Here is a 20,170-nt window from a genome sequence, read left to right as displayed (position 1 = left end):
AGTCCTGCTTTTTAATTTTTTAAATTAAAAAACTGGGCAACAAATATGAAGTTGAGACTCCTTTGACCCCCTCCTCAATCCCAGTCCCTCACCCACACTCCTCCATAGGCTGCTGCTGTCCTGACTCCAGTGTCTCCTCAGTCACTGTAAAATGTGGTAGCAAGACTATGTGCTGAGGAATAGTATACAGTACTGTTTCAGAGTTTAAAAATGTACGTGTTATACATATTCTGCAACGTTCTCATTCACTGTACATACATATATTTCTCTTATGTACATGCGTATATTCCTCTTCAATACTTCACTATATAAACATAGCATATTTTTCTATTACCCTATTGATGAGCATTCAGGTTTTTTTTAAAAAATATTTTTAATTGTAGTTGGATACAATATTGTTATTTTATTTATTTATTTATTTACTGAATGGGCTTCTGAGAATTGAACCCAGAGCCTCACACATGCTAGGCAAGTGCTCTACCACTGAGCCACAACCCCAGCTCTCAGGTTGTTTTAACTATTGTAATTATTTATTATTATTAGCTATCCTGCAGTGAATACTTGTCCACATCTCCTTGTGCACAGGTGCTGAAGTTTCTCTAGGGTCTGTGTCTAGAACTAAAACCGTCCAGTTGCAAGGTACACACATTCCCAACTTTACAATGTATACAAGTCAGCTCTCCTATTGGCAATTTCCCATTTGTCCACATCCTATATCTGATATTTTCAGACTTAAAAAATGTTGTTTATCTAAAAATTTTAGAGGTAAATGTCATCTTTTATTTTTTGTTTAATCAATGAAATTATTTTTTTTCTGTGTCATCCTACAGGTTTCTAGAAAACAATTTTTTTTTATAACACCCATAGAGAAAGTACACAGATAACAGGCATGCAGCTTGATGAACAGGAAACCGTCCCCTGTAAACATCAGCCACTCAAGGCACAGTGCTTTGTTGGGACTTCAAGGCCCTGCCAGCAGCCTTGGTACTCCCTCCTCTTCCCAAGGTAACTGCTGTCCTGATTTTAACTAGGAGAGGCATTCTGCCTGCTTTTGAACTTAACATGACTGGAACTATATAATACGTTACTCTGATTTCTGGCTGCTTTTGGATCCACATAATGTCAGTGAGTTCATCTACATTGCTGGGATCCAGCTATTTCCAGTACCTCATCATTTTTATTGCTATATATTATTCCAATATACGAGAATTCTACTCTCCTCAGTTCTCCACTGACCAAATACCATTTATTGCAAAGACTGTTCTTTTCCCAGTCAACTACAGTGGCATCTTTGTCAAAAACAATATTTCGACACAGAGTGATGAACATGGAATGTCTGTGGAGTCCCACTATCCAGTAGAACTTTCCATGATGATGGAAATGTTCTGAACTCAGGCTGCCTGTATTTCAGGCACTGGCCCCTTGTGGCCATGAGCATATGTAATGTGGCTGCTGCGACCAAGGAACTCAACACTTTTTTTTTTTTTTTTTTTTTTTTGAGAGAGAGAGAGAGAGAGAGAGAGAGAGAGAGAGAGAGAGAGAGAAACTTTTTTTTAATATTTATTTTTTTTTAGTTTTCGGCAGACACAACATCTTTGTTTGTATGTGGTGCTGAGAATCGAACCCGGGCCGCACGCATGCCAGGCAAGCGCACTACCGCTTGAGCCACATCCCCAGCCCGGAACTAAACACTTGATTTGAGTTAATGTTAGTTAATTTTAGTTGTCACATGTGGTGAGTGGTTCCTGCACCGGAGGGCACAATTCTGGAGTCTCCATCCCGAACAGCTGGGCTGTTGTCTGTCCTTGTGCTAATGCCACAGTCTTATTTACTGTTGAATGACAGCAAGTTTTTCCAGCTGTTGGCATATGTCCCCCAAGTCTGTTGTTCATCAAGATTTGATTTCATCATTTTGGGCCTTTAATACTTTCAATGTAAATTTTAGGATCAGCTTGTCAAGTTTCACAAACGGCCTGCTGGGATATTGATCAGAATGGTACTGACTCTAGGGATCAATTGTGGGGGTGAGTATTTCAAACATTGAGTTTTACAATTAATGAAACTAGTGAAGCCTGACATTTACGTGGCGTTTAAAAACTTTTCTCTTAATTATGTTTTATGATTTTTTTGTCTGGAGTCACACTTTCGTTAGGTTTATTCATAATAGGTTGATATACTTTGATACTACTATTCTAAATGTTTGCTATTTAAAATTGGCTTTTTAAAATCTTATTTACAGTGACTGCTAAATTTATTTCTCAATTATAGATCATAGATTTTTTTGGATTTTCTAATCCCAAATTTTATAGATTCTTTGGATTTTCTATGCATGCTATCACGTCACATGAAAATACTTCCTATAGATTAACTTCCCATCTTTTATTCTTTTTTCTTACCTTATGATACTGGAAAAAAATCTCTAGCACAATTCTGAATGAAAGTAGTGATAGTAGGACTTTATGACTCATTTCTGATTTCAGGGGAAAGTTTTTAATATTTCACTAGTAAGTATGATCTCAATATAAAATTTTTGTAGATATATTTTATGAGATTAAAGGTGATCTTTTCTATTTCCATTTAGTAATTTTTTCCCTAAATTATAAATGGGTGTTAAGGTTCAGCATATGCCTTTTCTACATGTGAGAATGTATTCTTTTATACTTTAACGTAATTAATTATATTGACTGAGTTTTAAATGTCAAACCATCACTGCATTTCTAGAATAAATCCCTTTTAGCCATGATATTTATTCCTTTTATATGTTGCTTTATCCATATTTTGTAAAGAAATTTTGCATCTATGCTCAAGGCAAAAATTGGCCTATGGTTTCCTTTTTTGCAATGTTCCTTATCTTGTTTTTGAATCAAGATTATATTGATTCTGCCTGCTCTCACTTATATGTAATAAATAAAAAGTTGATCTCAAAGAAGTAGAGAACAGAATAGTGGTGACCAGAGCCTGGGAAGGGTGTGGAGGGTGGGTAGAGAGAGGATGGTAAATGGGTGTAGAGGTGCAGTTGGATAGAAGGGAAAACTTTTAATGTTCTATAGCACACTAGGATAACTATGGTTGGCAACAACTGGTTGGCTATTTTGAAATAGCTAGTAAACAGGATATCTCTCCCCATAGTACAGGGGATTGAACCCAGGACCTCACACATGCTAGACAAGCACTCTACCACCGAGCTACTCCCCAGCCCTAGAGGGATTCTGAATGTTTCCAGCACAAAGAAAATATATGTTTGATGTGATTGATGTCACACTGTGTACAAGTACTGTTTTGATTAAAAACATTTTTTAAAAATTACATGGGTCTTACAATGGTACAGAATAGAAGACACAGAGACAAGCCCACATAAATACAGTTATCTCCTACTAGACAAAGATGCCAAAAACATACATCAGAGAAAAGATAGCCTCTTCAACAAATGGTACTGGGAAACTGAAAATCCATATGCAGCAAAATGAAACTAAACCCCTATCTCTCACCTTGCACAAAACTCAACTCAAAGTGGATCAAGGACCTAGGAATTTGACCAGAGACTTTGTGCCTAATAGAAGAAAACATAGACCCAAATCTTCATCATGTTGGATTGGTCCCGACTTCCTTAATAAGACTCCTAAAGTGCAAGAAATAAAATCAAGAATAAATAAATGGGATGGATTTAAACTAAAAAGCTTCTTCTCAGCAAAGAAATAATCAATAACTTAAAGAAAGAGCCTACATTTTGGGAGCAAATTTTTGCTACACACAAGTCAGAGCACTAATCTCCAGGATATATAAAGAACTCAAAAAGCTTAACACCAAAAACAAACAAACAAACAAACAAACAAACAAAAACCAACCCAATTTAATAAATGGACTAAGGAGCTGAACAGACACTTCTCAGAAGAAGAAATACAAGTGATTAACAAATACATGAAAAAATGTTCAACATCTCTAGTAATTAGAGAAATGCAAATCAAAACTAATCTAAGATTTCATTTCTCTCCAGTCAGAATAACAGTTTTACAGGCAACAGTAAGTGTTGGCGAGGATGTGGGGGAAAAGGCACACTCATACATTGCTGGTGGGACTGTAAATTGATACAACCAATCTAGAAAGCAGTATGGAGATTCCTTACAAAATTTGGAATAGAACCACCATTTGTCCCAGTTATCCCACTCTGCAGTTTATACTATAAAGACTTAAAAACAGCATACTATAGTAATGCAGCCACATCAATATTTATAGCAGCACAATTCACAACTACTAAACTGTGAAAGCAACTCAGATGCCCTTCAATAGATGAATGGATAAAGAAATTGTGGTAAGTATACACAATGGAATATTACTCAGCATTAAAAGATAATAAAATTATGGCATTTGCAGATAAATTGATGGAGTTGAAGAGTATCTTTATTATTTCTATTTTCTTTGGGCTTGATTTGCTCTTTTCTGTAATTCTTGAATAATTGATTTTTAGCATTTTTTTAATTTCAATTCATACATTCAATACTATCAATTATTTTCTAATTTTTTATCATGCAATTTTAAATATGTATTCTCATTAGTGCAGTTCAACACACTTTCTAACTTCCATTGTGATTTTTTTTGACTCTGATTATTTGAAATAGTTATTTGAAAACATGAATATTTGAGAATTTTCCAGTTATTATTACTAATTTCTGATTTGATTTTACTACCATCACAGGACATATCTATTCTTTTTTTTAATAAACATTTCATTTTAGAATCATTTTAGGTTTGCAGTATTTGATTTAAATTCATTACAGTGTGTTGACACTTGCTTAATGGTCTAGTACATGGTCAATCTTTGATGTTCCAGTCTCATTTAAAACACAAACACACAGACACACAAAGTTGTTGAGTGCAGTGATCTACAAATCACTTAAGTTAAGTGTGTTCACTTTGGTGTTTAAACCTTTTATAGCTTTATAGGCATTTTTGTTTGCTCTATCAGTCACGGAGAGAGTTTTGTTAAAAGTCACCACAATTGAGAATTTATTTATTCTGTTAGTTCTGTCTGTTTTTGCTTCACACATTTTGAGACTATATTGTTACATTCTTACAAATTTAGAAGTGTGACTTCTGGTTGACTGCTGTTTTCATTATTTGGGGATAAAAGCCCTTTTAATAATGTTTTCACTTTTTATATCTCTTTATATAGCTACCCCAGTTTCAGCTGTCATTTTTGTTGTTAGTACTTTTTTATCCATCCATTGATAGGGTGTGAGATTCTTACGCAATACAAAGAAGTCTAAGATAGGGTGAGGCACACAGCATAAGGGTCCCCCAAGATGTCCACACCCTAATTTTCTAGAACCCTGAATGTGTTACCTTACATGACAAAAGGGACATGATTAAGGGCAAGGACTCTGAGATGTGAAGATTATTCTAGATTATCTGGTGAGCCAAACCTAATCATATTGAGTCCACAGAAGCAAGGAATATTGCTTCTGTGATGATAAGAGTGAGGTTTAGCTGCAGGAGAAGGGTCAGAGAGATGGAACACTACTCTCTTTGACAGTGGAAGGAGGAGGCCATGAGCTAAGTAATATGGACCATTGTTAGAAGCTGAGAAAAAGCAGGTCAACTGATTCTGTACTAAATGCCCAGAAGGGGATGCTGTCCTGCCAACACCTTGATGTCAGCCCCGGGAGGCCTGTGTCAGACATGTGGCCCATGGAACTATAGGATGACACTGGTGTCAATTTGAGCTATTAAGTTTGTGGCGATTTGTTATAACAGCAACAGAAAATGAATACACATGAGCTTTATACAATTTAAAAATTAAACAGAAAGCTAAGTATTACAGATGAAGGGATAAGGTATTACATATGAGGCAGAATGTGACCGAGGCCTAATGGTAAATATCTTAAAAGATCACGGTAGGAAAAAGTTGATAATGGCTGAAGCACAGAAGAAAGACTGATGAAACGGGACTTTAGAAGATTTTAAAAAGTGCACCTGTGTGTCATCTGCCAACACACACCATGTATACTGTAATACAATTGACGGTGTGTTCTAAGCCTGATTCACTTGTGCAACCCAAAGCCTTAGCCCAATGCCTTGGCACATGGGTGGTGAACACACAGAAAAGCTTAATGAAGCAAGAAATGACTATAAACATTGGATGCACAGATGGGAATTTTAGACTGAAGAATGGAAGACACAGTTCCAACAATTTAGTGTCTTTGAAGGACAAGTAATGTAGCTGTTGCAGGAGGCAAAGGTAAATCGTTGGATAGATGGGTGAAACAAACTCAAGAAAGTGCTAAATACTGGGCTGTAGGAATTACCACTTTTTCTTCTAATCAACAGGGGAACAAAAGAGGGATTTAATTTCTTTAAAGATTGGATTATTTTCTCTAAGAGCTTTACTGAGATCTAGTTCACATAGGATACAATTCATCCATTTAAAGTGTAAAATCTAACGGTCATTTGTATATCCACAAATACCATTTTTCTTTTTTGATGTTATTGCAAATGTGACCCTTTTCATAATTTCATGTTTGCTTTGTTTATTGCTGCTCTATAGAAATACAAATGTGCTCTAGATCTGTAAGAAGAATTGTAATGCATTCCACTATTGTCGAGCATTTAAAAAATAATAAAATCAGTAAAAAAAGAAATATAAATGATTATTGTATATTGCTCTTGTATTATGCAACCTTGCCAAACTTGTTTGTTAGTTTTAAAAGCTTCTCAGTTGACTCATTAGGTTTTTCTTTTTTCTTCTCCAGTGCTGGGGATTGTATCCAAGGCATTGAACATTCTAGGCAAGCATTCAAACCTGAACCCTAGGTTTTTTAATATACAAGATCCTAATAGTTTTGTGTCCCTGCTAACCGAGTGTCCTTTTTCCTTTTCCTTGCCTAAACTTCCTGGTTAGACTCTCCAGTATAATGCTGATACAAATGGCAAGAGCAGATATCCATGACTCATTCCTGATCTCAGGAGGGAAGCATTCAGTCTTTCACAGATAAAAGTGATATTATCATAGGGTTTTTTTGTAGATGGGATTCATCAAGTTGAATAGGATTCCTTCTATTTCTAATTTGAGTGCTTTTATCATGAAGTGGTGTTGAATTCTGTCTAAAGGCTTTTCTGCAACTATTGAGATTATTTTGTGTTTCTGTCCTTTATTCTATTGATACGGTATATTAACTGATTTTCAGATCTTTTTTTAAAAAATTTATTTATTTATTATAATTTGTCATATAGGATTTTCAGATCTTAAACCAATTTTACATTCCTTAGGTAAATCTTATTTGGTCCTGACATATTAAACTGATAAGAACAGATACTATACTTGATCTTAGCCAAAAGGCCAAGAAGCAATTGGTCCTAACATATAATCCTTTTTATATATTTCTGGATTCCATATGTCAGTATTTTGTTGAGAATTTTGTATCTCTATGCATAAGAAATATTGAATTATTAAATTGGTGTTTTCATTAATAAATTAGTAGTGTATGGAATAGACAGTTGGGATGATAGAGAGGAGGGGTTGCTTTCTTAGCAGGTGAACAAACTTAAAACTTCTGTGACGGAGTTGGACTAGATCTAAATTTAAGAAATATTTGTTGGTTAACAACTATGTGGTAAGAAACCATCTTGTTCTGAAATTCTATGACAAGAAGTGATGAGCAAAGAGATCTAAGAGAAGTTTCGAAAGTGCAATCCAAGGTATTTCATGATAAAAAGGTTATGCAAGATAATTAAAATTCTAAGATTAGCTAGGTGACTGGGAGAATATTGTTGATGTTGGTAGAATAGAGATGCTGGTGCAGGAAATAGTGTGGAGAATATGAGTCCAGCATTAGGCATCCTGACTTGAGGAGTTGGATAAACTCAAGGTAGAAATATCCAGCACTGGACCCTGTCTCAGAGACTGAAGGCACACACTGGTTTGAATACCAACTACCATGCAGTAACCACCAAACCCTGGGAATGGATTAGTTGACTGAAGCAAAGCAGAAAGCCAGAAACAGAGCACTGAGGGGCCAAGAGAAGCTGTCAGCAAGTGAGGTAGAGAAGAAGAAAATAATATGAGGAAGAAAACTGGTTAAACAGGACATCACAGAAGCCAAAACAGCAGAGGGTTTCAGACCACAAATTAGAAGTACCAAACACTCCATCCATTAGCAGGATGGATAAGAAAGGGCCATTGGGTTTGTTAACCTCTGGGCAGAAACTATGGAGTTTCTAACTATGGAGAAACTAAGAAGCATAAACAAATATATCTTTCTCTTTTTCTTCTGAGCTGAAAGCCACCTCTGAGATAATAAAATTTTCTGATCAGACAGAAATACTCAGTCATAAGATGAATTAGCCATATGTATTGATTTGGGACATGAAAAAAGGAGATTAGCAGGAAATTTTAGGGTACATGAAGGATATCCCTATCTTACATACTGTGTAGTAAATTTACAGTGCTCCTAATCTGAGTAAAATCTGAAGGAGCTCAAGTCTCTAGAATGAGGTGGAAAACACAGCTCTCCACATCTGGAAAGAGTTCCAGATCTCAAGAGCTATCTTGAGAGGGGATGGTGAGTTGGTCAGTAGGGGTCCAGGTTCTCATCTCTATTGCTACAGAACAATTCAATCTGTAAGCAACAATCTGTGGTGTCCACTAACTATAGTGTATTTTTCTAATTTTTGTTTGAAGGAAGTGTCTGAGGTAACATGTAGTTTGAAAGACACAGATTAGTCATAGGCAATGGATTCACCAAATGGGGAATGCCTAAGGATACTCTTGATTTTCATGAAAGGCAACCCTGCTCTCTAGGTTGCATAAGGCATCTTCCTGACTCTTTGGAAATCATTGTCTAGAATAGTTTATGATTGTACTTTTATAAAACACATTATTTTTTTTCTAATTACAGATCCTATTATACACATGTTGAAAAATACAGAAAAGTATGAATGGGAAAATTAAAAAAAAATTGTAAGCTTATTAGTTGCTATTAACATTTTGGTGTATAACCAAACATTGGAGCTTTTAATTACATAATGCTTTAAAAATTTTTTTGCTGCAAACAAGAAGAGGAAGTGCAGAGAAGATAGGAAGCTTTCATGCCCAAAGAAAATAGCACGTGTGTATGGTTTGGCAAGAAATTAAGAGAGAAACTTAAATCCACCCTAATATGAAAGCAAGCAAGAACCACTTTGGCTTCTGAAGAGGATATTGATGTCCCTAAGCAATATCCAGGAAGGGCAGTTCTTGACGATGCATGTAGGTCAGAACGGAATGATACAGGATGAAGCCTACAAGGTCATCAAGAAGACAAGTACCATGTCCTGGATCTAAGGAGATAAGGGCAGGCTGCAGCTGACAAAATGGTGAAAGGGGGGAGTTCAAAAGGACTGGAATCATCCTATAAAACTTTCAGGAGCAGAAACAATATGAAGAAGTGATAATAAAAATAATAGTAATAACAGCTAACATTTGTCGAATGTAATAATGGACTAGGCATTGTTTTAAGCACTTTGCATCTAATTTTTTTAAAAAATATCTTTTAGTTGTAGATGGATATCATACATTTATTTTATTCATTTATTTTTATGTGGTGCTGAGGATCAAACCCAGTGCCTCACATGTGCTAGGCAAGTGCTCTACCATTGAGCCACAACCTCAGCCCCTAGCTTGCATCTAATTTAATCCCTTTATAATCCACCCATCCCTCATCCTATAAATGAGGAAAACGAAGGCACAGAGAGAGACTAAGGTACATGATACCATTTTGGCTCAATATACGGAATGTTTCTAACACAGCTTCCTCAGCTCTGAAGGCCAAGTTTCCATGGGGAGGGATCTTCTGGCTTTAGGGGTAGAAGCAAGGGCTTGGGCTGGGAGGTGGGAAATCTCCAGCATCGGTGCAGGGGTAAACAGGATGGTCTAGATGACCTTCTCTCTGAAACGCTGCTCAAGTGAAATGAGCTGGGCATGGGCAGAGAATGGGACTTAGGAAGATTTACTGTTCTGACCCTGGAGGAAAGCAGTGCTAGGATAGTCATGAAGGTGCAGGTAAGGACTGTGTGATGCAAGTGAGGTCCCACCACCCCTTCTCCCAGAAGGCCACGGTGCACAGCAGTACAAAGCAGGCTGCTTGGGTTCAAATCTCAGCTCCTTCACTCAGTGGCTATGTGACTTTGAGGCCAGCTGAACCTCCTAAACCTCAGTTTCCTCATTTGTAAAATGAGGATAATAGTATGTAATTCACAATATAATATGGACTAAACGTGATGATGCATTGAAGATGTTCGGTACTAAGTCCGGAATATAGAGAGTGTGATAAATGTTACTGTTACGGTTTAGATGTGAGGTGTTCCCCAAAAGCTCATGTGAGACGATGCAAGAAGGTTTAGAGGTGAAAAGGATTGGGTCATGACAGCCTTAACCCGACCAGTGTGTTAATCCCCTGATAAAGATTAGCTGGGTGATGTTGTAGGCAGGTAGGGTGTACCTGGAGGAGGTGGGTCATTGGGGGTGTGCCTTTGGGGTATATATTTTATCCCTGGTGAGTGGAGTCATCTCTCTCTGCTTCCTGGTGTGATTTCTTGAGCTATTTCCCTCCACCACATTCTTCCACCATGATGTTCTCTTCATCTTCAGCCTTAAGGAATGGAGTTGGCCATTTATAGACTGAGACCTCTGAAATTGTGAGCCCTAAAATAAACTTTCCCTCTTCTAATTGTTCTTATCAGGTCTTTTGATCACAGCTGCCAAAAAAAAAAAAAGGAACCTGACTAAAACAGTTAATGTTACCAGTTTTGTCCTCTTGGGCAACTTTATGAACTTCCCATGCCTCAATTCACTTCCCATAAAATTAGTTTCACAATAGTCGGGGAGATAAGGCACACATATGCTTAGCATAGCGTCTGTTGTATTGTAAAACTACAGTCAACATGATCAACATTGAAGATAGTAATGTTTAATTAGTAATGGCCAATACTCATAAGCACTTAACTATGTGCTCATAAACATAAAATACGATTACTTAATCCCTGCAATATCTATATGGCATAGGTAATAATGTCTTGCAATAATGATCATCTCTTCAGTACAATAGTATTTTTTTCTTTTAATTCTATTTCCTGGGTAAATTAGGCAGAAGTCACTATTTTAAAAAATTTCTTCTAATTAGTTATACATGACAATGGAATGCACTTTGGCATATCATACGTATATGAAGTATATGCACTTTGGCATATCATATGTATATGAAATATATATATATATATATATATATATATATATATATATATATATCTTGTATTCTCATCCTCTGAGAATACAAGATGTAGAATCACACCAGTCGTATAGTCATAGATGTACATAGGGTAATAATGTCTGATTCATTCTACTTTCATTCCTACCCCCATACCCCCTCCCCTGCCTTCACTCCCCTCTGCCTAATCCAAAGTAACTCTATTTTTCCCTAGCCGCCCCCCATCCTTATTGTGAATTAGCATCTGCATATCAGAGAAAACATTTGGCCTTTGGTTTTGGGGGATTGGCTTATTTTGCTTAGCATAATATTCTCCAGCTCCATCCATTTACCAGCAAATGCCATAATTTCATTCTTCTTTAAGGCTGAGTAATATTCCACTGTGTATATATACCACATTTTCTTTATCCATTCATATGTTGAAGTACACTTAGGTTGGTTCCATAGTTTAGCTACTGTGAGTTGAGCTGCTATTAACATTGATGTGACTATGATCCTGCAGTATGCTGATTTTAAGTCCTTTGGGTATAAACTGAGGAGTACGATAGCTGGGTCAAATGGTGGTTCCATTCCAAGTTTTATGAGGAATTTCCATATTGTTTTCCATATTAATTGCACAAATTTGCAGTCCTACCAGCAATGTATGAGTGTACACTTTCCCCCACATCCTCACCAAAACATATTGTTTCTTGTATTCTTGATAATTACCATTCTGACTGGAGTGAGAAGAAATCTTAGAGTAGTTTTGATTTGCATTTCTCTAATTGCTAGAGATGTTGAAAATTTTTTCATATATTTGTTGATCAATTGTATTTCTTCTTCTGTTAAGTGTTTGTTCAGTTCTTTAGCCCATTTATTGATTGGGTTATTTGGCTTTTTTTTTTGGTGTTAAGTTTTTTTAGTTGTTTATATATCCTAGAGATTATAAACAACTGGGGTGTGTGTGGTAAAGATTTTCTCCCATTCTGTAGGCTCTCTCTTCATGTTATTGATTGTGTCCTTTGCTGACAAGAAGCTTTTTAGTTTGAATCCATCCCATTTATTGATTCTTGATTTTAATTCTTGCACTTTAGGAGTCTTGTAAGGAAGTCAGATCTTAAGCTGACATGGTGAAGATTTGGGCCTACTTTTTCTTCTATTAGGTGCAGGATCTCTGTTCTAGTGCCTAAATCTTTGATCCACTTTGAATTGAGTTTCATGCATGGTAAGAGATAGGGATTTAATTTCATTTTAATTAATTTCACTTTTTATAGATTGATTTCCAATTTTCCCAGCATAATTTGTTGAATAGCTCTTTTCTCCAGTGAATATTTTTGGTGCCTTTGTCTAGTATGAGATAACTGTGGGTTAGTCTCTGTGTCTTCTATTCTGTACCATTGGTCTACATGTCTGTTTTGGTGCCATATCATTGTGTTTTTGTTACTATGGCTCTGTAGTATAGTTTAAGGTCTGGTATTATGATGCCTCCTGCCTCCCTCTTCTTGCTAAGCACTGCTTTGGCTATTCTGGATCTCTATTTTTCCAAGCGAATTTCATGATTGCTTTTTCTATTTCTTTGAGGAATGATGTTGGCATTTTAATTGGAATTGCATTAAATCTGTTATGTGCTTTGGGCAGTATGGCCATTTTGACAATATTAATTCTGCCTATTCAGGGAGCATGGGCAGTCTTTCCATATTCTAAGGTCTTCTTCATTTTTTTTTTCCTTTAGTGTTCTGTAGTTTTCGTTACAGAGGTCTTTCAACTCTTTTGTTAGATTGATTCCCAAGTCTTTTCTCTTTTATTTTGAGGTTATTTCCTGAGTAAATTAGGCAGAAGTCATTATTATATCAGAAAAATGAAATAAAACCTAACACTAAAAACCACACAGAAAACAAATCCACTTCTAGGGTCTGGGTTTGGGGAGGACCTATACGTGCTCCCTCATTTATGTTCCAGAATTTGAATAGGGTTGGGGAAAATAGTGTCTGTGGATGAAAGCTATGATTTGTCACTTCAGGGTTTATTCTCTTTCTGTCCTGTGATTTGTGTCTTGCCACTCATTTCCACTGAGCTCTCTTTGTTTTTAATCATTGTTATAATCTACCAAGGTCAGTTTAAAATTTCATTCTGCCACTGATCCTTTGCCCTTCCTGCCAGTGTGAGGCCATCTTCAAGCTTGATGTGGACATATTTACTTACTGTAACGCTCACGCACATGGACCGTCAGAGACCCTCCCAATCTTTCCACAAGCTTAGTTTCAATGTGTTTTCTAATATAGAATCTTGTCAGGTGTGGTTTTAGTGAACAGGCGTGATTTAGGTTTAAGTAGCAATAACCACCTTCAACTTTTGTGCTTAAAGTTTATAAAAGAATAGCCTATTTGCTTATTATGGGAATCAATTATCTCAAAGTTTACAGTAAAGTTTGATTTACCCTAAACGTTAGATTGGCTGGTCATTTCTTCCTGGTCAATCTAGTGAAAAGTTCAAACAATTCCAAACTCCAAGTGAAGTTCAAGTCACTAAGGTCCTTTTTGTGCCAGCTAGTGAGAGGCCCACAGCCCAGAGCCTGGCTTTCTGCATGGGACCACAGCACATTCAGTCTTAGCTGGAGAGAGGCACTTGGCCCACGTGCGGGTCCAATCTCCAGTCTGCTCATGGATTCACATGTCCAGTGACAGTGGGTTTATGTCAAGGTGGCCTCGTCATCTTGTTGCATGGTAAAGACATACATAGCTGGGTGTGAGTGTGTATAATGTTGCCTTAGTTCCTACTTTAAAAAGCATGGTGGATCTAAAAATAAAATTTTTCTATGAACCTCCAAAACCTGAGCTGATGTCCTTTCCTGCTAAAATTTTAAAGAAGCAGCATGGATGGCCGCCCCAGCTGGAAACTGAGAGGTGCAAACTCCTTGGAATTTAGCAGTGTCCTGCCCTATGCCACTACTATTTAGTTCTGAAAAGGAACTCAGAGAACTCACTGTGCATTTTAGTGGTGTTGAGAGCAATCTCTTTTTTGTTGTCTTATAAAGTCATTGAACCACTCTGTTTGTTTCCTTCTATGCAAAATGAGCATAAAAGTTCTGCTTAGCCCACGGGAGGACTGTGAGGAGTAAATGAGCTCCTAGGTGTCAAGACCCCAGTTACAGGTCTCTCGAATTCCCACTGCAGTTGCCATCAGACTGGGGACATAGACAAAAACCAATCTACCAACCCAAAGAAATCCTTTCAGTTTAGGTTGAACCTAGGTGTGGACAGCCATCAAGGTTTAGGTCACCTGACCACCCAACCCTGTAACACTGTGAGGTCAGCTGCCAAGGGAAACCTAGATTAGTGAGGGAGGGAAGAAACGGTCTCCTTAAAGAAATGATGTCCAGGATGCAACTGGAGGGCTGAGTAGGCACTTGATGGTGATGATGATGGTGATGGTGATGGTGATGGTGATGACGATTTGCAGGGCTCAGGTAATGATGCAGGGGTTGGGGTGTAAAGTGGGATGTGGGTGGGGGCACAAAGTTGCAGGAAGTCCTGTAGCGTACATAACCTTAGACACCAGAAATAATCATTATATGGTTTTTGCTGCAACTTTAACTTCAGCATAAACATTTCTTGTGGCTTTTCGAAATATCTGACCACACTACTGGAATCAATCCCCGCCCCCGCCATGGGAATTTGTTTCTCAGGCTCACTGTAAGCTCTCAGGGCTCTCACGGATTCTCACTTTGCTTGCCATTAATTTTATGGGCAGGTTCCCCATTTCTGGTCTTATGCCCTGTTTAAACAACAACAAAACACCAGGGTTCTTGGCTCAAAAAGACGATTCTAATTCAGCCATAATTTGGGGGAAACAATGGAATGGATTCAACAGTCTTCAGATATACACCCTTGAAGTAAAATTAAAATGTGAAGTGTTTATTGAGGCCCCAGGTCTAATGCTGGGGAAGGAAAACAGAGGGCACACACGAGTGCAGCAGTGGGAGTGGCTGTGACCTGCCCTGGTGTGACAACGGAGAATCCACTAGAAGCAATGAGGGAACAACAAGGAGGAATAAATAGGGAAGCGAAAAGAAAACACCCAAGAAAGAAGACGGGAGGGGGAGGGGAGTAAAAGGAAAGGCGATGGTGGGAGGGAGGCCGGGGTGGGCGAGGAAAACGCTGGATGGGCTCGGGCACTCAGGGAGGGTGTCAGGACGGTTTTTCCTTCCACCCTTACTTATCTGCCTCTCTGCTTGTCAGACTTTTCCAAAATTAGGTGAGGACATGGGGGACAATAGTAGAGTGAAGCTCAGAGTTAAGTGGAGTTCAAGCGTCATTTAATGCCTGACCACAACGGGCACTTAGTAAACATCTCTGTGTTGGGTTTTAGTTACCCAGGCTGCCAGGGCTACTTGACTGTTGTGATTGCAAGGGATTGAGATCTCTGGCTTAGCCCAAGCCCCTGACCAACTCTTCTAATTAATAATCCTACAACCATGGGCACTTGATTCTGTTTTCTCATGATTAAAATGAGTAACAATCTCATAGGTTTTTCTTTTTTTGAGGATTAAATAAGATATTACGTCAAAAGTCTTTAGCAGTGTCCCTGGCACATAGTAAGCTCTCAATAAATGTCAACTATTATTTATTATTATTATTACTAAAATAGTAGTTGTTGAAATCACACAATTCAGTGACAGCAGTGTTTTATAGACTATGTGGCCAAATCTTCCCTCCAAACAAACTCTGGGCAGTCATCCCCTACATAAAACAGCTAAAAGGAGAGCTGTCTAACCTCTCCACCTTGGGTCACCTTTGGCAGCCCCCAGAGGATCCTTTGGGCTTCATTGACTCCAAGTGGAAGCCTGTGGCCAGGGTGCATTCTGGATGCACCCACATGGGCACAGGCATGGGGAAGAGGGGGTCTGGGGAGCCATGCCAGCAGGGCGATGGGCCCACATGCCCGTTATCCTTCCCAGGTACTCCCGCTCTTTGGAACCTGCCAGCTCTGCTGGTGTTGACCTGGGGAAGAGTAAAACAGGGCAGCCTGACTACCATTAAAAATTCTCCTCCTTTCTGGACTCAAACTTGACTGAGGTAAGTTTTCTGTTACACCCACACTCCTTATTTAGAATCTTGTCTGTCCTTGGTGAAATCCTTATGATGTTAACAAGAGTGTCAGAAAAAATACACCAGACACGAAGCTAATCAGAAAAAGGTGAGGAGGAATATTACAGCTGTTATTTATTACCTACAAGGGGAAAACCAAAATGCTCATAATTTTTATATATATGCACTCCACATGACAGATTTCAAATGAATCTAAGTTTATGATTTTCAGTTTACAAAGTCAATTTCTCTGACACCTACTCACTCAGTCCATATTTGATATTTTAAGAGTCATAGTGAAAAAAAGGTGCTTTGATGTGGTTTGCTCAGCCTAGACAGAGTTCAAATGTTAATCATTATTGAATTGTGTATAATAAGTATGTGGAGAATGTGCCTGTTTTATAGGGAATGTCAACAGTTGGTTAATGTCTGACATTAGCCAGGAGTGTCAACTTAACCATGTAAACCAAAAAACAGAAAACAACCACTCAGTGAATCCTCCACTCATGACCACGCCGGTAAATTAAGTCACGTGGGTCTGAAATGGGCTGATGGGAGAGTCTCTTATGCTTGGGGTTAAATTGAATCTTGAATAAATAACTTAAATATTGTTATTCATTTATCTATTCAACTAATTTCTCTCCTGTTGATCACGATATCTGCTAGATACTGAACTCTCACCATGAAAAAACCAGTCTAGCAGGTAATAAGAAAATAATTGAGTTCAGACTTCAAAAATTCCAAAGTACTGGAATAAACATTTGTTGCCTACATGACTAAATGCACAGAGGGCGGGGAGATTCCAAAGGAGAAGCAAATGACCCTGGGAAGGATCAGGGAGGGTGGTGCTCCTTGAACAAGGACAAGGTCAACGTGAAAGGTAAAGAAGGTGTTGACAAAGGCAATCCAGGCAGAAAGCTCGCTTGTCTACTTGGCATGTCCTTCTCCCTGGGCACTGTCCTCCTTTCCAGTCTCCAAGTGAGAAGATGCAAACAAAGCGCTTTCCACAGTGAGTGGTACTTAGCCCAGAAAAGATGCTCTGTCAGGTTGACTGGTTCCACCTGAGCTCCTTTGTCAGCCTCCTGACCCTTCAGTGGTGCTCCAACCCTGCATTTATGGAGAGAGAATTTGCCATCTATCTCCTGTTGCTGGCCTTGGCCATGAAAATAGGCTCAACCTCTTTAGCCTGCGCGTCCCCTTCTCCTCCATGGACAATAGTTTATGCAATCCCTCTGGCTCCTTTGCCTTTATATACTGCCCCCGTGAGCCACCCTGCCTTTTTGAGCCCTATGTCCAGTGCGAGGTGGAGGGCAAGGAGTCAGAGGAACACATTCTGTACCTCTGACAGCCCACAGGATAGCTTCCATAGCAACTCCTCTCTGACGACCCCTATACATTGCCAAACTGGACTCCCCAGCCGGATCCGTTCCTGCTGTAGCTGAAGAGGTAGAAACATGTGGTCTGGGAAGAGAAAGGGGAAGCGGATGGAATGCTGAAGAAAACCAACGCTGAAAGCCAGAAGAGGGGAAGGATCGCCCCCAAAAGACCCAGAAGGAGGAGTTGGACTAGAAGAGCGAGCACCACAGAAATCAAATATTCCATGGAGAAACCCGACCAGGAGACAGGAAAGTGTGAGAGAGCAGGAATGAGAGCACAGGGCTTGGCATGGTGATGATGGGGAGAAAGCTACTGCGCAGGGCTTTAACACAGAACGCCCATGGACACGTGAACTTGGGGTCCAGCGCGCTTATAACAACAAAGATAAGACAGAGAGCAGAGTGTTCATTTGCTCTAATCATCCTCCAGTTAAAGTGAAAGCAGACGGGCAGTCCTGGCACGAGTGATCCTGTGCCAACTACCCTCTCCATTCTCGTCCTCACAAAAGGCTGATCTAATACAGGATGATAGCTACCCGTGGAATTCACATTTTTAGTCTGTCTCTCTCTAAATACACGTTTTTTCAAGTAATTGGTAGAGTCCGACAACAAATGGCTATAAATAGGCATTTTGTGTGTATATATATATAAAAAAGGAAACTAACCAAAAATATTCATCTTCAGCCTGTGATTAAGATGATGAGCATGAAGCAGGCTGAGTCGTCTGTTCTTTGGCTCCGGATGAAAGAAGAAAGACTCCCCCGCCCCCAACATGGCATTTAGTGAAATCCCAACCACAAAGCCTCAGGATCCAAAACGCCTTGCTGAAGGCCGAGCTCTTCCGGAATTGTACAGTCCATATTCCAGTGCTCAGGAAAGGCCTGTCTAGGCTCTGAGCACATTTTTGGATAAGGATGAAATAATGCTAATTTAATACTTAATTTGGAAAGGGGGCCTTGCCCATGGTTCCGCCCATGATGGCTGTCAGGCAGGCCTGGTCTCTCTGGGAAGTGTAGTGATGCTGCTGTGTATCCGGAGCCCAGAAGCCCGTTCTGGGGTAGCAATAGCGACAATTTCAGTTGCAGAAAACTGAAGCCAGTTGGCATTCTTCCGAGGACAGCCATGCTGTCCACGGCCCAAACCCCAGCACGTTACATACACCCTATAATCATTGCAATGAGGGACACTGGGTGCTGCTTGCCAAAGGTAAAAAAGCAAACATTCAGGGCAACTCTTTCTAGCCTACCCTAATTCTTGGGCAGCAGCCCAGTGGAAACTAAGGATGTTTGAATTTTGGAGACGCTAACGAGGTCTCACACGAACCAAAAGTCAGAATACAATCTCTCTTCCCAGAGAAAACTAGAAACATGAGACAGCATGCAGAGATGGCTTCTTTGCTCTGCCTGATTTAGAATGAAATATTAAAAAAGGGCCATCAAATTTTCAGATCACTTTGGGTCTCCCACCGGCTTTTTTCTTTCTTTTTTTTTGCAGTGACTGGGGACCAAACCCAGGGCCTCATGCTGCTAGGCAACTGCTCTATCCCAATCTTCTAGATCAACTTTGGTTGAAAAGCTTCTGTTCCAGAGAACACCTCACATGTTCCTGAACTTGCAGACGATTTGGTAGCTTGATTGTGGAGTCCAACAGACAGCTATCTGGAGATTTCTGAAGCCCTGGTCCTTGTACCACCCCCTTCAGGTGCCAGCTGTTAGGCATATCACATGGTCATGAAAGGACTCACACAAAGGCAGAGTAGGAGTCTGTGCTGGCCAGCGTGGTCTTCTTCTCCCTCTAACATCTTTCCAAAGCAGGTGGGAGGGACTTAACTTGAAAATTCCTCCCCTTTCCCCTCATACCAGTGATCGTTTACTCCCACCCAGGGACAGTGTGTTCAGCAAAACTCCAATTCTGAACCTGCATATGGAAAACCAATTAAATGAGGAGGAAAACAAGACAGAATTGAATTTTCCATCTGACTCGAATAAGAATGTTTAGAATCAGGCAGATTTAGAAATGGAACTAAGGGGCCTGCTATCATGTTAGAGGCTCATTTTGCTAGGGGATGGTCCCCTACAGAGGTTCAGGTAACAAAACGCCAAAGACAGGGTATTCAGAAAACACACATCAGTAGGTCTGATGCACTCTCCTGGCTTAGCACAGATTGTCACATGAAAAATCTGTGAATAATAGGGAACTGGAACAGTCAGAGCGGGGGGCGAGGGGGGGAGTAGGGCCAGAATCATATGACCCAGTAGAGCAATTTCAGTTTTCAGCAAGTAATTCTGTAGCTCAAAATGACCAGGAGACAGGAGAAGAGCGTGAGGGCTCCCAACACAGAGAAATAACATTTGAGGGGATGCAAATGCTAAATGCATTATGCATTGTATACATATATGAAATTATAATAGTGTACTCACAAAATATGTACAAATATTATAGGTCAGTTAGGAAAATCTTGATAATATGGAAAATTTGAAAGATAGACCCC

General features: G+C 39.2%; 1 protein-coding gene and 1 pseudogene across 1 annotated transcript in view; both read right to left on the bottom strand.

Moving 5' to 3' along the window:
- Arsb (arylsulfatase B) overlaps positions 1–20,170 on the bottom strand; it is a 180,664-nt gene that overhangs the window by 6,102 nt on the left and 154,392 nt on the right. The gene's annotated exons all lie outside the window — the stretch shown is intronic.
- Positions 7,224–7,345, bottom strand: LOC114086682 (U2 spliceosomal RNA; annotated as a pseudogene).

The sequence above is a fragment of the Marmota flaviventris genome, chromosome 5 (genome assembly GCF_047511675.1).
Source record: "Marmota flaviventris isolate mMarFla1 chromosome 5, mMarFla1.hap1, whole genome shotgun sequence".
Taxonomy (NCBI): Eukaryota; Metazoa; Chordata; class Mammalia; order Rodentia; family Sciuridae; genus Marmota; species Marmota flaviventris.
The sequence above is the reverse complement of the archived record's forward strand: the minus strand, read 5'-3'. Positions and strand labels throughout refer to the sequence as shown.